The sequence below is a fragment of the Chrysemys picta genome, chromosome 10 (assembly GCF_011386835.1).
Source record: "Chrysemys picta bellii isolate R12L10 chromosome 10, ASM1138683v2, whole genome shotgun sequence".
NCBI lineage: Eukaryota > Metazoa > Chordata > Testudines > Emydidae > Chrysemys > Chrysemys picta.
This window is the reverse complement of record NC_088800.1, coordinates 82,039,502-82,057,457: the sequence shown is the minus strand read 5'-3', so window position 1 is coordinate 82,057,457 and position 17,956 is coordinate 82,039,502. Positions and strand designations below refer to the sequence as shown.

General features: G+C 42.8%; 1 protein-coding gene across 7 annotated transcripts in view; it reads right to left on the bottom strand.

Annotated features, from left to right (window-relative positions):
* EPN2 (epsin 2) overlaps nucleotides 1-16,341 on the bottom strand; it is a 59,684-nt gene extending 43,343 nt beyond the window's left edge. For 5 of the 7 annotated variants that reach the window (XR_010591215.1, XM_008164756.4, XM_042853070.2 and 2 more), the window contains exon 1: nucleotides 15,132-15,270. The gene's annotated coding sequence lies outside the window, so the exon portion shown is untranslated. Of the gene's footprint in view, nucleotides 1-5,373; nucleotides 5,463-15,131; nucleotides 15,271-16,226 lie in introns of those variants that run through there. The other 2 variants (XM_008164755.4, XM_065560219.1) reach the window with 2 other exon arrangements.
* Nucleotides 16,342-17,956: the final 1,615 nt, after the last annotated feature.

Here is a 17,956-nt window from a genome sequence, read left to right as displayed (position 1 = left end):
GCTGACTCTGTAGTGAAGACAAGGCCTTGTCTACACCTAAAAATTAGATCAACCTAGCTACATCACTCAGAGCTGTGAAAAATTTTGTACCCCATGTAACATAGATAGGTTGACCTAACCCCCACAGTAGGCGTGGGTAGGTCAATGGTGTCAGCTTAGAGGACTCCTTTGACAAGAAAACTTAGACATGAAGAACAAGAGCTGCTGACCACAACTGACAGGATAAGGAGGAAGAGTAAGGAATGGAAAAGCATGAAGCCTTTTTTATTTAAAAAAGAAAAAAAAGTTTTCTTTCACTCTCTTCCTCTTGTTCTGGATATACTCCCAGAGTGTTAATTATTCTCTTAATCACAGATTTGTCAGATTCCTCTGTCAGATTCCTCCTTCTCTAAATGAACTCTCCCTCCTTAGCTGAGGAAGGGGCAGTCAAGCTTGCTCTTGTGCTTTTTGGCCATTTTACTCTTGTGCTTAGAGACCCCTCCCACACTACCCTCTTTCCTCCTCCCCCCAGCATTCCATTACATCTCGTCAAATTGCATAGGAGACTAACCCAGTGATTCTCAATCTATTTACCACTGTGGGCTGCATATGCAGCTCTCTGTGTGTTATGTGGGCCACATCCACACATATATATATACACCACTTGTATGACTGAGGATGCCACATGGGCCACAGCTGTGTGCTGATTGGGCTGCAGGTTGAGAAGCACTGCTCTAACCTATTGATGTCCATCTACTGGCAGAGGGGCTAGGAATCAGTCAATACTGCCCCTAAATGTGTGGGTACAAAAACATTGTGCTGAACCTGTTATTGACTGCATTTTGAGCTGGTAAAATTCCAGCATCTCTGCGTTAAGCTGACAACAACCATTTCATTAAAGGAGGGGGAATGGGTGTATTAAGATCACCCTCAATTTTGTTATCCCCTTTGAAGTGCTTGGTAGTGTTTCCATGCCAATCAAATCCTTGAAAGAGCTGCAGCAGATGACATCTTTTACCTTAGTAGGGTCGTCAGCCTGCTCTCAAGAAGCTGCCATTGTCCATTTACCTGCAAAGGGTATGGGGGACCATGCCTTTCCCTGCTTGTCAATGTTTAAATTGGATATTGTTAAATATTAAATTGAGGTTTCGGTTTGTAAACAAGAACTCCATTGTTTCCTTAATACAAGGCTGTTGCAAATGTTACAGTGCCTTGGATTGTGATTCAACCATCTCAGATCCGTCCTTGTTATCCATTTTACAGAACTATGGACTGAATCTCCTTGCTATACCACAAGGAGAGTTTTTTCCTAAATGCTAATAAGTTTAGTTGCTCTCTTGTGTTTAGAGCATTAACAAAATAAACACTTACTTGCTGAGGTTTCAAAAACTAACCTCACAGAAAGGCAGAAGTACTTTAAATTCACTGTTGCTCTGTCTATAGAAGTGGAACATTAGGATGGGAATAGGAAGGACAGGTTGTCAAAGATGGGAAACTGCCACTGTCTTAAAGGTGATCTGAAAGGGGTGGAGGGAAATAGAGGGAGTAATTGGAATTTTTTTACATTCTGTGTTTCTGCAGGATGTATAAAGATTACCTAGACTGGTCTTCCAACAAAAGCATGGAAGAGAGACTGTTCTGTTGTTTTTTAAAACCTTACAGATGTCAGGAATGTCAAGTCTGATCTTCCCTGGATTTGGCAGAGTACTTCTTGCAGGTCAACCTCAAGAATTAACTATAGTTTCCAAAACAGTGCTCAGCCGAGCTTATTTTTGTTTACTCTTACTGATATCAGCGTCAGTTCAGCTTGTGCACCACTTATTCAATAAGTAATAGCTTGGGACACATCTATAACCTTGTGTACAGTAAAACCTTGTCTACACTAGGGAAGTTCTTGGGGGGGAAACTGGAAGTACTAAAGGAGTCAGCCAGTGGCTGCTGGCATCATTTTCAGCACCATGCCATCTAACTCAGCTCACAAGAAGACAAATCAACATGGTACTGAAAATGGTGTCAGAAACCAACCGGCTGATTACATTAGCACTCCCAGTGTCGAAACAGGTAAAACTGAACCAATGTCAGCATGAATGGTTAAATTTTCAAGAACTTCTCCGGCACAGACAATGCCTCAGTGTATATGGGTGTGTCTACACCGGCAGAGTTACAGCACCGCTCAGAGAGCGCTGAAGGGAAACCGCTGTTGTGTGTTCACACTGGCAGCTGCCTGCACAATAGCATGTTCACACTTGCAGCACTATTCGGAGCGGTGCACTCTGGGCAGCTATCCCGCAAAGCATCTCTTCCTCTTCTGCTGCTAAGAGTTGTGGGAAGGCAGAGGGGGTCGTGGGGCATCCCGGGTCCTGTCCCAATGCCCCGTAATGCATTGCTTTGCATCCCAGCAATCCCTGTACTTCCGTCCACATTTGGCACCATCTTCCAACAGTTTGTGTACTGCGCACTCTTGCCTCTTTAGTCTGCAGGAATGGATCCCGCACTGCTGACCAATATGCTGCTCACTAACACATCATGAGTGGCAGTGGAATTATTCCTTAAACTACAAAGGCAAGAGGAGTGCGACATTGATCTCGCTGCATGTAGTAGCTACGACACAAGATTGCTTGTGGCATTCACGGAGGTGCTGACCACAGTGGAACACCGCTTTTGGGCTTAGGAAACAAGCACTAAGTGGTGGGATCATATCGTCGTGCAAGTCTGGGATGATGAGCAGTGGCTGCAGATGATGAGCAGTGGCTGCAGAACTTTCGGATGAGGAAAGCCACATTCATGGGACCATGATGAGCTCGCCCCAGCCCTGCGGTGCAAGGACACGAGAATGGGAGTGCTGCCCTGTTGCTGGAGAAGCGCATGGCGATTGCTCTGTGAAAGCTGGCTACTCCGGACTGCTATCAATCAGTCGCTAACCAGTTCAGAGTGGGAAAGTCGACCGCTGCACTCGTGTTGACGGAAGCGTGCAGGGCCATTAATCACATCTTGCTCTGAAAGACTAACTCTGGGCAACATGCACGACATTGCGGATGGCTTTGCACAAATGGGCTTCCCTAACTGCGGAGAGGCGATAGATGGAATGTATATTCCAATTCTGGCACCAGGCCACCTACACACCGAGTACATTAATCGGAAGGGATATTTCTCAATGGTTCTCCAGGCACTTGTGGATCACCATGAGCATTTCATGAACATTAACGCAGGCTGGTCTGGAAAGGTGCATGGCGCACGCATCTTTCAGAACACTGGCCTGCTCAAGAAGCTGCAAGCAGGGACTTTCTTCTCGGACCACCATAGTCAAAATGCCCACTGTGATCCTGGGAGACCCTGCCTACCCCTTAATGCCGTGGCTTATGAAGCCATACACGGGGCAGCTGGACAGCAGCAAGGAGCAGTTCAACAACAGGCTGAGCAAGTGCAGAATGGCTGTTGAGAGTACTTTTGGCCATTTAAAGGCCCGCTGGCACTGCCTAGATGGGAGGCTGGATCTGGCTAATGACAATATTCCTATGCTTATAGCCTCGTGCTATACACACCATAATATCTGTGAAGGGAAAGGTGAAAGCTTTACTCAGGGATGAACTGCGGAGGCGCAGCACCTGGAGGCTGAATTTGAACAGCCAGAGACCAGTGCTATTAGAGGGGCGCAGCATGGGGCCAAAAGGATCAGGGATGCCTTGAGGCAGCATTTTGAAGCTGAAAGCCACTAATATTTGTTGCTATGTTTGGGAGTGCAGTGCTTGTAATGCTAGGTTTCTTTTTTTAAACAGCTCCAGGGCCGCCCGGGGGGGGGGGGGGGGAAGAGTGGGGCAATTTGCCCCAGGCCCCACAGGGACCCCCACGAGAATATAGTATTCCAACTTTTTTTTTAAATGGAAGGGGCCCCCAAAATTGCTTTGCCCCAGACACCCTGAATCCTCTGGGCGGCCCTGAACAGCTCTGCATCTGTGCAGTTTCTGTGCACTAAGTGGCTTGGCCGGGTGTTCACCTCGGGAGTTACAATGCAGAATGCTGCTTTACTGCGCAGAAACTTGCCAGAGTAGACAGAGACTGCGTTGGTCGCATCCTGAGCTCCCACATCTTAACTGAATAACGGGTTAAATCTTTAAAGGCGACATCCAACACTTTTTACATTTTTAACAGCTCTTATATGAAAGCATGTGTGTTTTTAAATCCCTCTAATATTTTTAAATACTTTTCTTCTGACTTTCATTTGCCTTTTTGACACACCCCTATTACCTCAGCAGCTCTTGAAACTGTTTTCTGTGAAACCGTGACATTACAAATGCCACAAATATGTTAATCACCAAGCTGTCATGAGTTTTTTCCTCTCCACTGCCCTCTAGGCTGGGAGTAGCAATGTAACAGCTTTAATCAAAACAATGTAGCAACCTGTAAGTAAAGAAGATATGATTGAGGAGGGAATGCTATTACATCTGCTTAGCATGAAAACAGTGGTTGTGTCAGCAGGGGGTGGAGCTTAAATCCCTCCTATTTGGGTATTCCATGAAGAGAAATCAATGCAAGAGTCACTATTGTTAATAAAAATAATTAAAACAGGGGTTTCGACAAAAATACAGCAGAGGTTGATCTTCATGGACCTCATGCATTTAACATCGTCTCTCACGTTTATTAGGCACTGAAGATCAAAAGGGGCTTTAAGATTTTTTTATTATTATTATTTTTGAAGAGTCCAAACAAAAGCCCTGGAGTATACGTAAAAGTTTTGCTGGTATAACTATGTTAGTTAGGATTGATTTTTTTTTTGAAGCCAATATGGTTATTCTTGTAAAAGTCCTAGGGTGAATACAACTAGACTGCTATAAAGATGACATATTGGTAAAGTTATTCCCCTTCCCTTATGGGAATATCTATGCCAGTATAAAGCTCCTTTATACCAATATAACTGCATTCACACAATGGGGGGGGGGGGTGTACTGCTTTAACTATAGTGTATAGTTACAGTACAGATTTCTAGTGTACACAGAGGCCCTACCTGAAAATCCTTTTCCCTCCCAACTGCTAGTCGGAATTTTTAATGTTAAAAATCCTCAAAGATGTTTCTGACAAAGAGATTTCATGTATACAGTGCTGTCATAGAAAAGAGCACAAGGCTTCCCTTCCCTATCCTCCAAGTCATTTTTTAAAAAAGAAAGAAACCCCTTCATAGAAAAGTTAGTGGATATGATTTCAGGAGAATAAAAAAGAACTGCAGAAGAATCAAACTTTGCAAACAGACCAGGAAAGGTTAAAAGAAGACTGGCTGAACTATCCTGTAGCATTCAGACCAGTTTGTTCAGAATACTCAAGTATATGTTCTTTTATTTTAGCCATTTTGATTCATTATCCAAGAGGACAACACAGGCCCCAATCCAGCAAAGTACTTACCTTTAAGCATGTGAGTAGTCCCAAGTCAACAGGACTACTTATATGCTTTAAGTTAAGCATATGCTTAAGCATTCTAATGGATCAGGGTCATAAACTGAAAAATATTTCAAAAACACATAAAAATAGGTATTAAAAGCAGCCCATAAAACAATCCTACTCTACATCCTTCAAAAATCTAACTGCTTGCAACATAGAAGTATAGAATTACCTGAACCAGTTATGCTAAGAAATCATTTTAACCATCAGTTGAAAACAGCATTTTAGTCTATCAAATTCCCAATACTTCATAAATTAGTCAATTTGTCAATTTTAAACATTACACCCAAATATCTGCTCGTTGAGGATACCTAGACAATTCTCTGTAGTGGAGCATTTAAAAAAAAAGTGATTTTGCCCAATCCTTCTCTTAATTTTAAAAATTCTATACATTTTGGTATGTTCCAAACTTTTAAACAATCACAGAAAGGTTTAAAACTTCAATTCCAATACAATCATAATTCTGAAAACAAGGCAGAAATCAATTTAAGAATTTTTGCATATTTCATACTCATACCAAATTTATATAAGAGCTTAAGCACAAAAAATAACTCATATTAAGGTGCCATCCTAGTAAAATGATTTATAATGTTGATAAAAACAATTCCTCTTCCTTTGCAAAAAGTGCCCCAAAAAAGCAGGCTGCACCATTATAAAGTTTACAGAAACAAAAACTAACAACCTTCTGGATCTTCTGAGCAGCGTGCAGCTATCATGTGTATTAAAACAGATGGGAGTACACTACAGAGATTCTCTGAAGTAATGGTTAAAGTGTTAACTACTAATGGTTTCTGGTCTACATTTGCACAGTCCTAATGAGAAAGGTACTTCACACCTACTTTATTGTTAATCTAGAAACATTGAGGGGAGGGATAGCTCAGTGATTTGAGCATTGGCTTGCTAAACCCAGGGTTGTCAATTCAATCCTTGAGGGGGCCACTTAGGGATCTGGGGCAAAATCAGTACTTGGTCCTGCTAGTGAAGGCAGGGGGCTGGACTCAATGACCTTTCAGGTTCCCTTCCAGTTCTAGCAGATAGGATATCTCCATATTAAAAAAAAAAAACAAAAAAAAAAAACTAAGGCATTATCTTTACTTTCTGGGAAATGCACTACAAGGTTAGTAAACTGAACGTTTAACTTATGTGAACTTTGCACAACAACAAAAATTAGTTGTTTCTGACCCCCATAACAAATGCTTCAAAGCCTTTTAAAAAGTCAGTGCATGAAACACAACACTAGTTAGCAATCATAAAATAAGCCAGTTCATGCTTTAGGAGGAAAATATTTCAGTAAATAAGAGAACAGATGTCAGTTGCATACTTCCAACTGGTTATTATGCAGAGAACATTTTTTTAAATGATGAAATACCTGGACACCGGTCCTTTTAAGACTCACAAAAATTCTATTAGTCTGACTTGATGGGTAGGTGTAAGATTCATACATCTCCCCCTCTTCCCAAACAGCCATTCCTATTCACACTCCTGCAATATCACAAGCTGGTGAAGTGCTTTGCTGATTAATTAGCTATCAGAATAATTAAAAGCTTTAAAGCTCTGGATTTCAAATAATTATTTCACTGCTTTCCTTTACATATATTCCTATGACAGATCACCTTCTCCACAGACATTTAATACAGAATATAGCCATACTGAAAGTACTGCTATACTCATGTTTAGAAGTGAAAATCTGGATTAATGAATGGCCAATCTTGATCTTTTAAAATTATTTGACTTTTAAAATTATTTTGACATTAATTTTATATGGATAGAGGCCTCCAACCTACCCTCTCCTATTTCTGCCTTCTTGTTGGTGCAAGCCTTGCCCCTGCCCCGATAACACTGAACTCAGAGGGGGGGAGGGGACAACTGGGGCAACAGAAGCTGCCTGGAGAATCACTGCTGCTTCAAACAATAGCACCCTTTAGAAAATAAGGATAAAAAGGCAAAGCTTCTGTTCACCCAGGTGCTAGCTGATGCTGCTTTTGCCCAACTAATGACATACACAACTGCACAAATCGGGGCAGGCTTTCTAACCACAAAAGAAAGAAATTAGAGTATGTCCCTATGTATGTGTCTGAGGGAGGAGGGTAGACCTAAAATTAGGATAAAAATATTGAAGATCAAGAATGGCTATTTCCTGGCCCTAAGAGCAATAACTCAGAAAAAACAAAGTTCAGCCACACCATGTACTCCTGTTCTTTTTGCGGATACAGACTAACACGGCTGCTACTCTGAAACCACACCATGTAGTGTGTTTTTAGACATTTCTTGAACACTTCTTGTGTGGGGAGTCCAATGTAGAAAATGTGAATAGATTAAGAACGGATTCAAGAAGAAAGAAGCCACCTCAGATATCACACTATTAGAATTTGGGAGACAAAAATCTGAAAGGAAGACAACTTTAAAACACACTGGTTTGCCCTTCCTCATTGAATAGAAGAACTGCATAAATCAAGTCCTTGGAATTTTTAGTATTATACCCCTTGCAAATAAAGGTCTCAATTGTGAATTGTGCAATCCATACTCAAGCTGATGAGCAATTACTCATGTGAGTAGTCCCACAGAAGTTAAAAACTATTTGTGAGGGTAATTGTTCACCAGCATGAGTAAGGGTTGCACAATTAGGATAAAGGTTATTAAGTTATTAAGTTACAAAACAAACTCAGAGTGGGATGACAAAAAACAGAAAAGAAATAGTAAATGAGACATTTTTATTTAAGTGTACGGAAGTGATTTAAACAGTCAGGAACAACTGTACGAAGATTATACAATTCTCTGCAAAGATCCTACTTAAAATGTTCTTTGTTCTAACACTATAGCACTTGTAAATGTTCAGAAAACTACACAACTGACCATAAGTCTAAAATTAAGATTTCTAATGCAGTACAGAAACAACAAGAAGAATTTAAATATCATGATTATATGCCATCCTTGATGCTATTTTAGGCTAATACAGATACAACAAATCATAGCAAAGTCTTTCAGAGTGGGTAACTAACAGCCAAACAGAACAGGCCCAAGGGACAAACTCATTTTCCTTTTTATGTTCAGCTTCCAAAACACTTAAGACTGATAATGTAGTGATTTCTAAAACTAAGTTATATAAGAGAATATCTGGAGAATTTGGAGAAAAGCTTATTAGGTCAAAATGAGGAGTTGGGTCAAAGTAATTAGGTGAATTAAATGTTGGGGCAGGGGGGGAATTTCTTCAGACCTAAAAAATAGAGATATGTCATCTACTCCAAGATCCTCAGGCCCCATGTCTATCTTTATACAGTCACTTCTAGAATCACACACATGGTAAAAATGACTCTGCATTTAACTATCACCACACTGGACTCCTAACAATGCAAACTGACTTGCAGATTTACCAACCTGATGGAAGAAAAGATGCAACATCTTAGGGAGGTGCCTAGCACACTTTTGAGTGCAGTAAAATGATAAATAGAACCTAAGATAATCTAGCAAAAGAGTTTTGAGAGTTGCTAACAGTGAATGCATTGATATAAAAAAACCAAATGTTGTGCTACAGGCTAGAAAAATTAAACATAGGACCTTAACGTGCAGCTAAGTAGACTTATTGTAGGGTACCATGAGAGAGGATTTCTGTCAAGACTTTGGATCTAGATGCTTGGGGTGATGAAGTTTACAGGAAGAGGAAAAAGCATACCAGAACTCACTCAGGTGTCAAACTTTAATACAATTCAAAAACACATATATGTATCCAATTGTACAAGATGTAGTATGATTGTGGAGGCCAAAGAAGTAGAAGGAATAGGAGATCTGGAACAAAGACAATAAAATCTTTTTGTACCCTACTCTGTCTGTCTGGGAGTTGATTCAACTCAAGAACTCCCCCTACAGTATGGCTTCTGGAGCAAAGCCATCCTATACTTACTATGCTTTGCAACAGTCTGTATTTATTAAAATAAACCTACATTTCAGGGGACTCAGCAGCTGCAGGCAACTCTAATAAAGCTAACTAAAAAGGCAGCATTGGGAGCACAGAAAGGAGCAGCTGACAATCTACAGGGAGAATAGTGCAACATCAGAGGAAGAAGTCTGATACGGGAATTGGGACCAACAAATATTAAGACGCTCAAGGAGAACAGATGATCTATTTCTAAAACTTGAGAAGATTTATTTTGATGAAAACAAAAGGTTATATATCTAGGAAAATGAACTGTGTTAGACTTTGGACTGTTCCGCTCTATGTGCCTATCACCACCAGGAAGCTAGGATGCTATTAGAAGGGATCCAGAGAATATTGCTTGAGAGACTTAACTAGTTCAAACTGTTTGTGCTTTTAATATATTACATAATATTTAGAAGGAAATCCTCACAATTTGGGGCATGTATTATATAGTTAATAAATTGATATGTTTGACAAGTATCTTTCCACATAAAAACACTGTAAAGATGGACTACAATCAAAATTAAAATATTACTGGATCCACAACTGCAAAGCAATCTGGAAACACACAAAAATAGTTCATAACATTAAATTGTCTCTATTTACCAGGGCCCCAATCATGCAAACACTTATATACATCAAGTATCAGAGGGGTAGCCGTGTTAGTCTGGATCTGTAAAAGCAGCAAAGAGTCCTGTGGCACCTTATAGACTAACAGACGTATTGGAGCATGAGCTTTCGAGGGTGAATACCCACTTCGCCGGATGCTTATATACATGTTTCACTTTACATGCAAGTAAATTTGAGCACATATGAGAGTTTGCAGGATCACAGCTCAGACATGTAAGTTACTTACAGTTAAAGGGAAACCACTTGAAATGTGGTGTTAAAAGTAGTTATAGGTATTACACATGCTAAGTATTCACATCAATGTTTATGATTTTACAAAATCACATTTGCCTATTTGTAATATTCTCTCATCAGCTGATGTGTGAAAAATCAGTACTAACAAGGGGAAAATAGCTAATGCTATGGGGCAAAAATTAAACTGACCATACACACAGTGCTGCCAAATGCACAAAGTGAACAAACTGAAAAGATAGAGAATTCTTCCCTCTAATCTTTCAATTATGCTTCTCTACGCTTGTCTATACACAGAGTTATTCAGGAATAGCTAATGCACTTCAAAAATTCACAGCCTACTTTAATCCAAATTACCTTTCAAATGTAGACAAGCCCTAAGGAGTTACTTGTAACACTAGTAGGGCAAAATATTTTCAGACTGAAGCCTAATTTTTTTTTTAAGTTGGTGCGCTTTTTAAAGCAAAAGTTGATAAACATTTAAGCTTCGATATATGGACAAAATACCAACATCTACATTTCTTTTATCAGTCTGTCATTTCAATAAATTGATAAACAATGTTTAAAAGGAGCCCTTTTACTCAGCTCAGTCTTGTTGAGGAGAGCAGCTCGATGGATGGGTTGTAAAAGCCACTTTTCTAATGGAATTTTTGGCTAACTTTAGAAGTTTAGTTAATCTCACAATCTCTCCATTTATCAACACTTTAGAAACATTATCTAATAAAGCCAACTGAAACCTAGAGCTCTAAATCCGTTACAACTGCAGTAGTAGAATACCAGAACAAAAGAGTTGGTGCTTGCTTATTTTTCACCCACGCTGCCCTCTTTGCTAATGGGCTCAATTTTTAAAACTGTATTTTAGGGCAGGATCAAGAAAGCTGTGGTCACTGAATTCACATACTGTCTAACAAGTGCGTGGCTTGAAAAGATTATTTTTTCACAGAACAGGAAAAGCAATCTTATACCAGCAACCCAAAAATCATGAATTCTGGGAGTTTTTAAGTATACTATGTAGCACCCACTGATACTATAGCCCAATAAAAGGGCATTATCAAGGTTGGGAGGCATAAAATTAGACCTATCCATTTTGTTTTACAAGAACATGCACATTGTTCCTCTCCACTTGTGCCTGTTGCCTTCTTATGAGCTGGCAAGGTATTGAAATATACTAAAATCCTGCTCTTTGAAGCACTTAAGACAGCAGGATACTAGTACATTTTGATACCTTGCCTGTCCACATCAAAACAAGGCAAAGCAGAAAGACAGCATTACTGCACTCATACAAGCCAGACACACTGGATTTTCGACTAGTGGGTCAGCCAAGAGAGTAGGTGGCATTCTGTAACTATGGTTTTAGAAGGCTGAAGGGTTATTGTTTTTTCTCTACATTATAACTTATCCTAAAACCTTTAATAAACTATATTTGGGACCTAGCAAGCCTGGCAGTGACCATTACAAATCTTAACATGTTTTCATTTGTCAGTATCTTTAAAAGTGGCTTAAAATAATCAGTCTTATCTTTGCTATGTAACACCATATAGGATGTGATATTCCATATTAGCGTATGATTCTATTTACTTTATTATATATCAGTCAGGCAAGCCACAGTTGGCAACAGTACCTACGTATAGGTGCCAACTTCATCACAATGCTTTCCTGCTAGTATGAAATCTAGCTAACCTAGGGATGTTCATATTTAGGGATAGTTTAACCTTGGTAGCTTTGAAAATGTCATTAAAATATTCATCTATACTTGAAAATTCGTCAGCCTGCTTTACCAACAGCTAAAACTTTTGACCGTTCACTGGTATACGTTAGTGCTCTTCTGTATGAAAAGCCAATGCAACAAACATTTAAGATCAAAAGAAATGAGGACATCTGAGTTTGTCTGAAAATAATTTATTGCAAAATGAGTTGAAAACATAGCATTTAGAAAGTAGGAGTGTAATGATAGTATTCATCCATTACAGAAAAAGTATTACAAAAGATTTACCTTTTTCTATTTTGCTCAAACTAAGCTGTAGTCTAAAAAAGGTAAAACTGCATGCAAAGTTTTAAATTATAATAAATTAATGGAGATATCCTATCTCCTAGAACTGGAAGGGACCAAAGGTCATCAAGTCCAGCCCCCTGCCTTCACTAGCAGGACCAAGTACTGCTTTTGCCCCAGATCCCTAAGTGGCCCCCTCAAGGATTGAACTCACAACCCTGGGTTTAGCAGGCCAATGCTCAAACCACTGAGCTAGCCCTCCCACCCCATTTTACATTTTACTGTGTTCTAACATCCCAATTTTCTAAGACCATGGTCTGCCATACTTTACACAGTATAAAATCATCCAAAAGAAGCTCCATATTACCATAAAAGAAAAACATGTTTGGGCAGATACTCATTACGCAAAGCTCAAACTAAAAGAATCAGAATGACTAGCATCCTGAGCCAGAAGCCCCAGTCTACACAATTCATGATGTCTGCAATATATCTGAAGAGTCAGAGCAAATAGTGATACTAAAATAAACAATGTATATCTTTGCTGAAAATACAAGAATAATATCAGTTTCTCAAAGAGTTGAAAAGAAAACCACAAGTGTAACTAATTTTATACTTTATGTGACTAAGTGGAAAACACATAGCATACTGTTGGTGCTACCAGAAACAAATTATCACTCAGTAATATCAAGTAAACTATATATATATATATATATATATATATAAAACCACACTTCTGACCTAAGAGACTTTCATCATTGCTAATATGCAATAATCCTTTATTTAAATGACAATAATAAGATTGAACATAGTTGTCATTGAACTAACTATGCACACTGACTACCTACAACTGATCTGCAGCAGCAAGTCCATCAAAACTGGGGTGGGATGGGGGGGGGGGCAACACTCAACACCTTTAATACCAATCTATCCAGAAAAACATTATACTGGTGCCACATTTGACAGATTTAAAACTTTTATTAAGATGATGTTAAAAAAAATAGTGAACAGAGTTTGAGCATAGAAGTTTCTGGTTATCAGGGAATAACATACAGATTATCGAGGGTGCAAAGTTTGGTTTAAGATAAGGTGGCATGAGGAATACATAATCTTCAATATCCCGGATTGGGGGTAAAAGGTTGATGGGTCAAAGTACAGATATTGAGATATGAGGGTATGAAGTTCATAAAGTGGCTATGTTCGGGTGTGGATAATAATGAGTGGATATGATGATGGGGATGGATTGACTATTATCCATACATCTAGAGATGTCTAAAGAACATGACCTATGAAGGAAGGCTGAAAGAATTGGGTTTGTTTAGTTTGGAAAAGAGAAGACTGAGAGGGGACATGATAGCAGTTTTCAGGTATCTAAAAGGGTATCATAAGGAGGAAGGAGAAAACTTGTTTATCTTAGCCTTTAAGGATAGAACAAGAAGCAATGGGCTTAAACTGCAGCAAGGGAGGTTTAGGTTGGACATTAGGAAAAAGTTCCTAACTGTCAGGGTGGTTAAACATTGGAATAAACTGCCTAGGGAGGTTGTGGAATCTCCATCTCTGGAGATATTTAAGAGTAGGTTAGATAAATGTCTATCAGGGATGGTCTAGACAGAATTTGGTCCTGCCATGAGGGCAGGGGACTGGACTCAATGACCTCTCCAGGTCCCTTCCAGTCCTAGAATCTATGAATCTACTTCAGCAAACAAAATACAGTTTTCAAAACTTGTCTCCAAAACTTGAGAATTTTTTTTTAAATGGAGTAAACTGCTGTGAAGTTAACCCAACAAAATTCAAGTGAAACCTGTAGCCAGGTAAATTTAAAACATGAAGTTTGATTGTGGCATATGCAGATGGAAACAGAGGCTCCAAACTTTAGTTTGGAGATTTATGGTGAATCCCTTCAGGCAGTTTTTAATCAGTACCACAATATACGCTACACCACAAAAGGAAAACTAAGAAAATAATTTCCCTGGTAAATCCTAACTCTGGTTAATCCTAGAAATGCTCTTCCAAGTCTGAAATCTGTGATCACAGGCTTAGCTGCCATGATGGGAACTAGTTGTTGTTACCATCCTAATAGAGACAACAATGGCTACTTAGAACCCAAAGGGCATTCATGACATTCAAACAAACCCTACAAATTACCCCCACAAATCGCAGACCTCCCTCAACACCAATACCCTTTCTCACACACACACACACACACACAATCCAGCCACACACCCTGGAGGCCCAGAGCTACATACAGTACATCCCAGTCACACCCTTAGGCACCACCACTGCTCTCCAGACACACACACAAAACCCCAACCTCCCCCCAAAATACCCACAACCTGCCCTCTCCAAATACACACCCATACCCCCAAACTGCCCCCCCAACACACTGAGCCCCTAACCTCCCACCCAAACCTCCCCCTAGCCAACCACACCCCACAACCTCCTCCCTCCAAATACACCCCGTAATTCCCAGATCCCCCCCAAACTGCTCCGAACACCCTATACCCCCAAAGTCACCCCCACTTCCAGATACACACCCCTACCCCCTAATCCCCAGACACCCCCCCAAACTGCCCCCAAACACCCAATACCCCCAAAACCTCCCCCTTCCAGATACACACCCCTACCCCCTCATCCCCAAATCCCCCCAAAATGCCCCCTCCAAACACCCTGTACCCCCAAAACCTCCCCCTCCAGATACACCCCACACCCCCTAATCCCCAGCTCCCCCCAACTACCCCATCAAACACCCCATACCCCGGTCAGAGACACAGCCCTGCCCCCCCCGACCCACGCCCCTCAGCGCCCCTCCAGAGACACCCGAACCCCCCTAGCCCTTGTCGGGGGTCCCCTGTCAGCCCTGCTCCCTTCCCACCCCCCCGGAGCTGCCCCCATGCGTCACCCCGGGGGGCGGGGAGCTGCCCCCATGCCCGGGACAGCGGGGACACCCGGCTCCTCACTGACCTGCTGCCGCCTCCGCCGCGGGGCTGGGAGCGGGGCCCGGGGGTCTGGCTGCCCGGCCGCCGCCGCCGCCTCTGGCTGGCTTTGACACCCACACGCACCAGCCAACATGGCGGCGGCTGGGGGAGGGAGAAGGGGGGGGGGGGAGAGGCTCCCGACTCCCGAGCGCGTCCCCGAGGCCGCCCTCCCCGCGGGAACGCGCGGGCGCGAGCGCGGAGAGCGAAAGGCGGAGCCGCCCGGCCAGAACCGCCGCCTTGGCCCCTCCCCTCCCCGAGCCCATGGGGGGGGGGGGGGCGCTCACTGTGCGGGGGTAACGGACCGGACCCTCTCCCCCTTTTGGGGGGTCACAGACCCTCTCCCCCCTTTGTGGGGTGCATGGAAATCCCAGATCCTCTCCCCCCTTTTGGGAGGTGGAAATCATAGACCCTCTCCCCCCTTTTGGGGGGTCACAGGCGCTCTCCCCCCTTTGTGGGGTGCATGGAAATCCCAGATCCTCTCCCCCCTTTTGGGAGGTGGAAATCATAGACCCTCTCCCCCCTTTTGGGGGGGGGGTCACAGACGCTCTCCCCCCTTTGTGGGGTGCATGGAAATCCCAGCACTCTCCCCCCTTTTGGGGGGGTCACAGACGCTCTCCCCCCTTTGTGGGGTGCATGGAAATCCCAGGCCCTCTCCCCCCTTTTGGGGGGGGCGTGGAAATCACAGGCACAGCCCCCTCTTTTGGGAGGATGTGTGGAAATCACAGACTCTCTCCCCCCACACACTTTTTTTTTGGGGGGGGGGAGGCGGGATTTGAAAATCCCAGCCCCTCTCCCTTCCCAGGGATCCCACTCTGTTAATGCACAGATTGGGCAGGGGGAACCCAGTCATTTTGCAGACAGGCTTGGAAAGTTCCCCCAGAGACCACGGCAAATAACCAAGTCTCTCCTTCCTCAGGGCACCCACCTCTGATCTCCCCCCACCCTAATCCCTCCTCACACATAGCTCCCCGCTCCCCAACTCCCTTAAAGAGCCAAGAGTCCATCTCCCCTCTTCCACCGCAGTAGGTGGCTCACCCCTGGGTCCTACCCTAGCTCCCCATCCTCATGGAAGTACACTCACCTGGCGGGATGTCCTCCAAGGGCCATGCATGGCAGTAGCTTTAAGGCAGATTTTTAACGTGTCTCCCTCGTGTGAGGAAGGCTTTTGCTGTATGTGCTCCGAGAAGACATTACAAATGTCACTCCCACAGACTGTCACATCCTGACAGCCCCACCCTGCCAGGGGAGTGACCGAAAACCACCACAGTTCTTAGTCCTCCCCCCCCCCCCCCCCCGCCCCAAAACCCTACCACACCTACTCCCAGGAGTGACTGAAAATCACTCAGCCAATCAGTCCCCACTCACCACAAATCTCTCCCCTCTCCCCTCCAGTCCCTGCCCCCACCCCAGGGACTTGAAAACAAATCTTTTTCCACTGACCAAATTTCCTCTTTTTTCAGTTGGGGGAGGAAAAAAATTGATTATCCTCCCCTGCCCCTTTGTCTCTAGTGCAGCAAACACCAAAACAACCTGAATTGTGATAAGATTGTGGATCAGCAACATCCTTGACTTCAGGAGACACATCCAAGTGGAATATTGTTTGTTAATTAAAAGCAGGTGCCAGGGTTCTGTTCTTCTACATGAATTCTTATTTCCTTTTAGTGCTGTGGTGTCTGTGTCCCACCAATGGATGGAATTATATCAAATCTGTTCGTCTACACTAGACTTTTCCCTTCATATTGCCCACTGGTGGAGGGCTAGTGGAGACAAGGCACCGGCAGCCACCATCATTCCTCACAATGCCATCTGGACCTGCTCTGAGCTAGGTTAAAACACTAGCTCTATTCCCTGTGACTAGGGTGACCAGATAGCAAGTGTGAAAAATCGGGACAGGAGGTGGGGGGTAATATAATGAGCCTATATAAGACAAAGCCCCAAATATCGAGACTGTCCCTATAAAATTGGGACATCTGGTCACCCTACCTGTGATACTGCACCAGTGGGAACTCAGAGGAAGAAAGTTCTAGGGTAGATACAGCCTTCATGTCTGTGTCAGTTCCCTGGCCTGGCCGAGCTCCTCGATCCCTGGGCGAGAGGCCCATGTTTTGGGAGCTGAAGGTCATAAGTTCTATTTCCAGATGCTACAAGCATGCAAGGACAGCTCTGGTATTTGCAGTGCATTGGGTGAAGGAAGATATGCAGGATATCAGACAGACTTCTGTTAACCCACATAGCACATCTGGGAATGAAAGGCTGGGCAGCTGGGTGGTTCAAAGAACTGGGGATGTCTGCCAGGAATTCCAGAGGGTTTTAGCAACTCAGCTAACTGGGAGAGGGACACAAGGATTTCATCAACTAGGGAGGAAGAACGAAATTGGCAAGGGGAATAGAGCCCACCCCATGGTTTATTTTTCAAGGTAGGCAGTTCATGGCTGGCACTAGGTGGGTGAGGTCCTTGGTGTAGGGTGGGAGGGCAGGGCAGGTGCTTAGTTGACTAGCATAGAATCTGTATACATGGAGTTTTGGATAAATCCACATGATCTTCCTTTTCCTGTGCTGAGTTAGTCAGTACAAACTAATGGTGTTATGCATCTGGGAAGAGTTCGGAATAACAATAAGAAGCTTCTATTAATGGAGCTGAAATGAGACAAATTTATGGTCACGACCCCTGATTACTGCGATGGCTGCTCACTTGAGGAAATGCTCAAGGTGCTTTGACAGTTGTCTAAATATGAGCCGACCAACGTAAGGGGGTTAAAGCACCTGACTCTCACTGCTGAGAATAATCCTTGCCCAGGATTACAGGCCCAA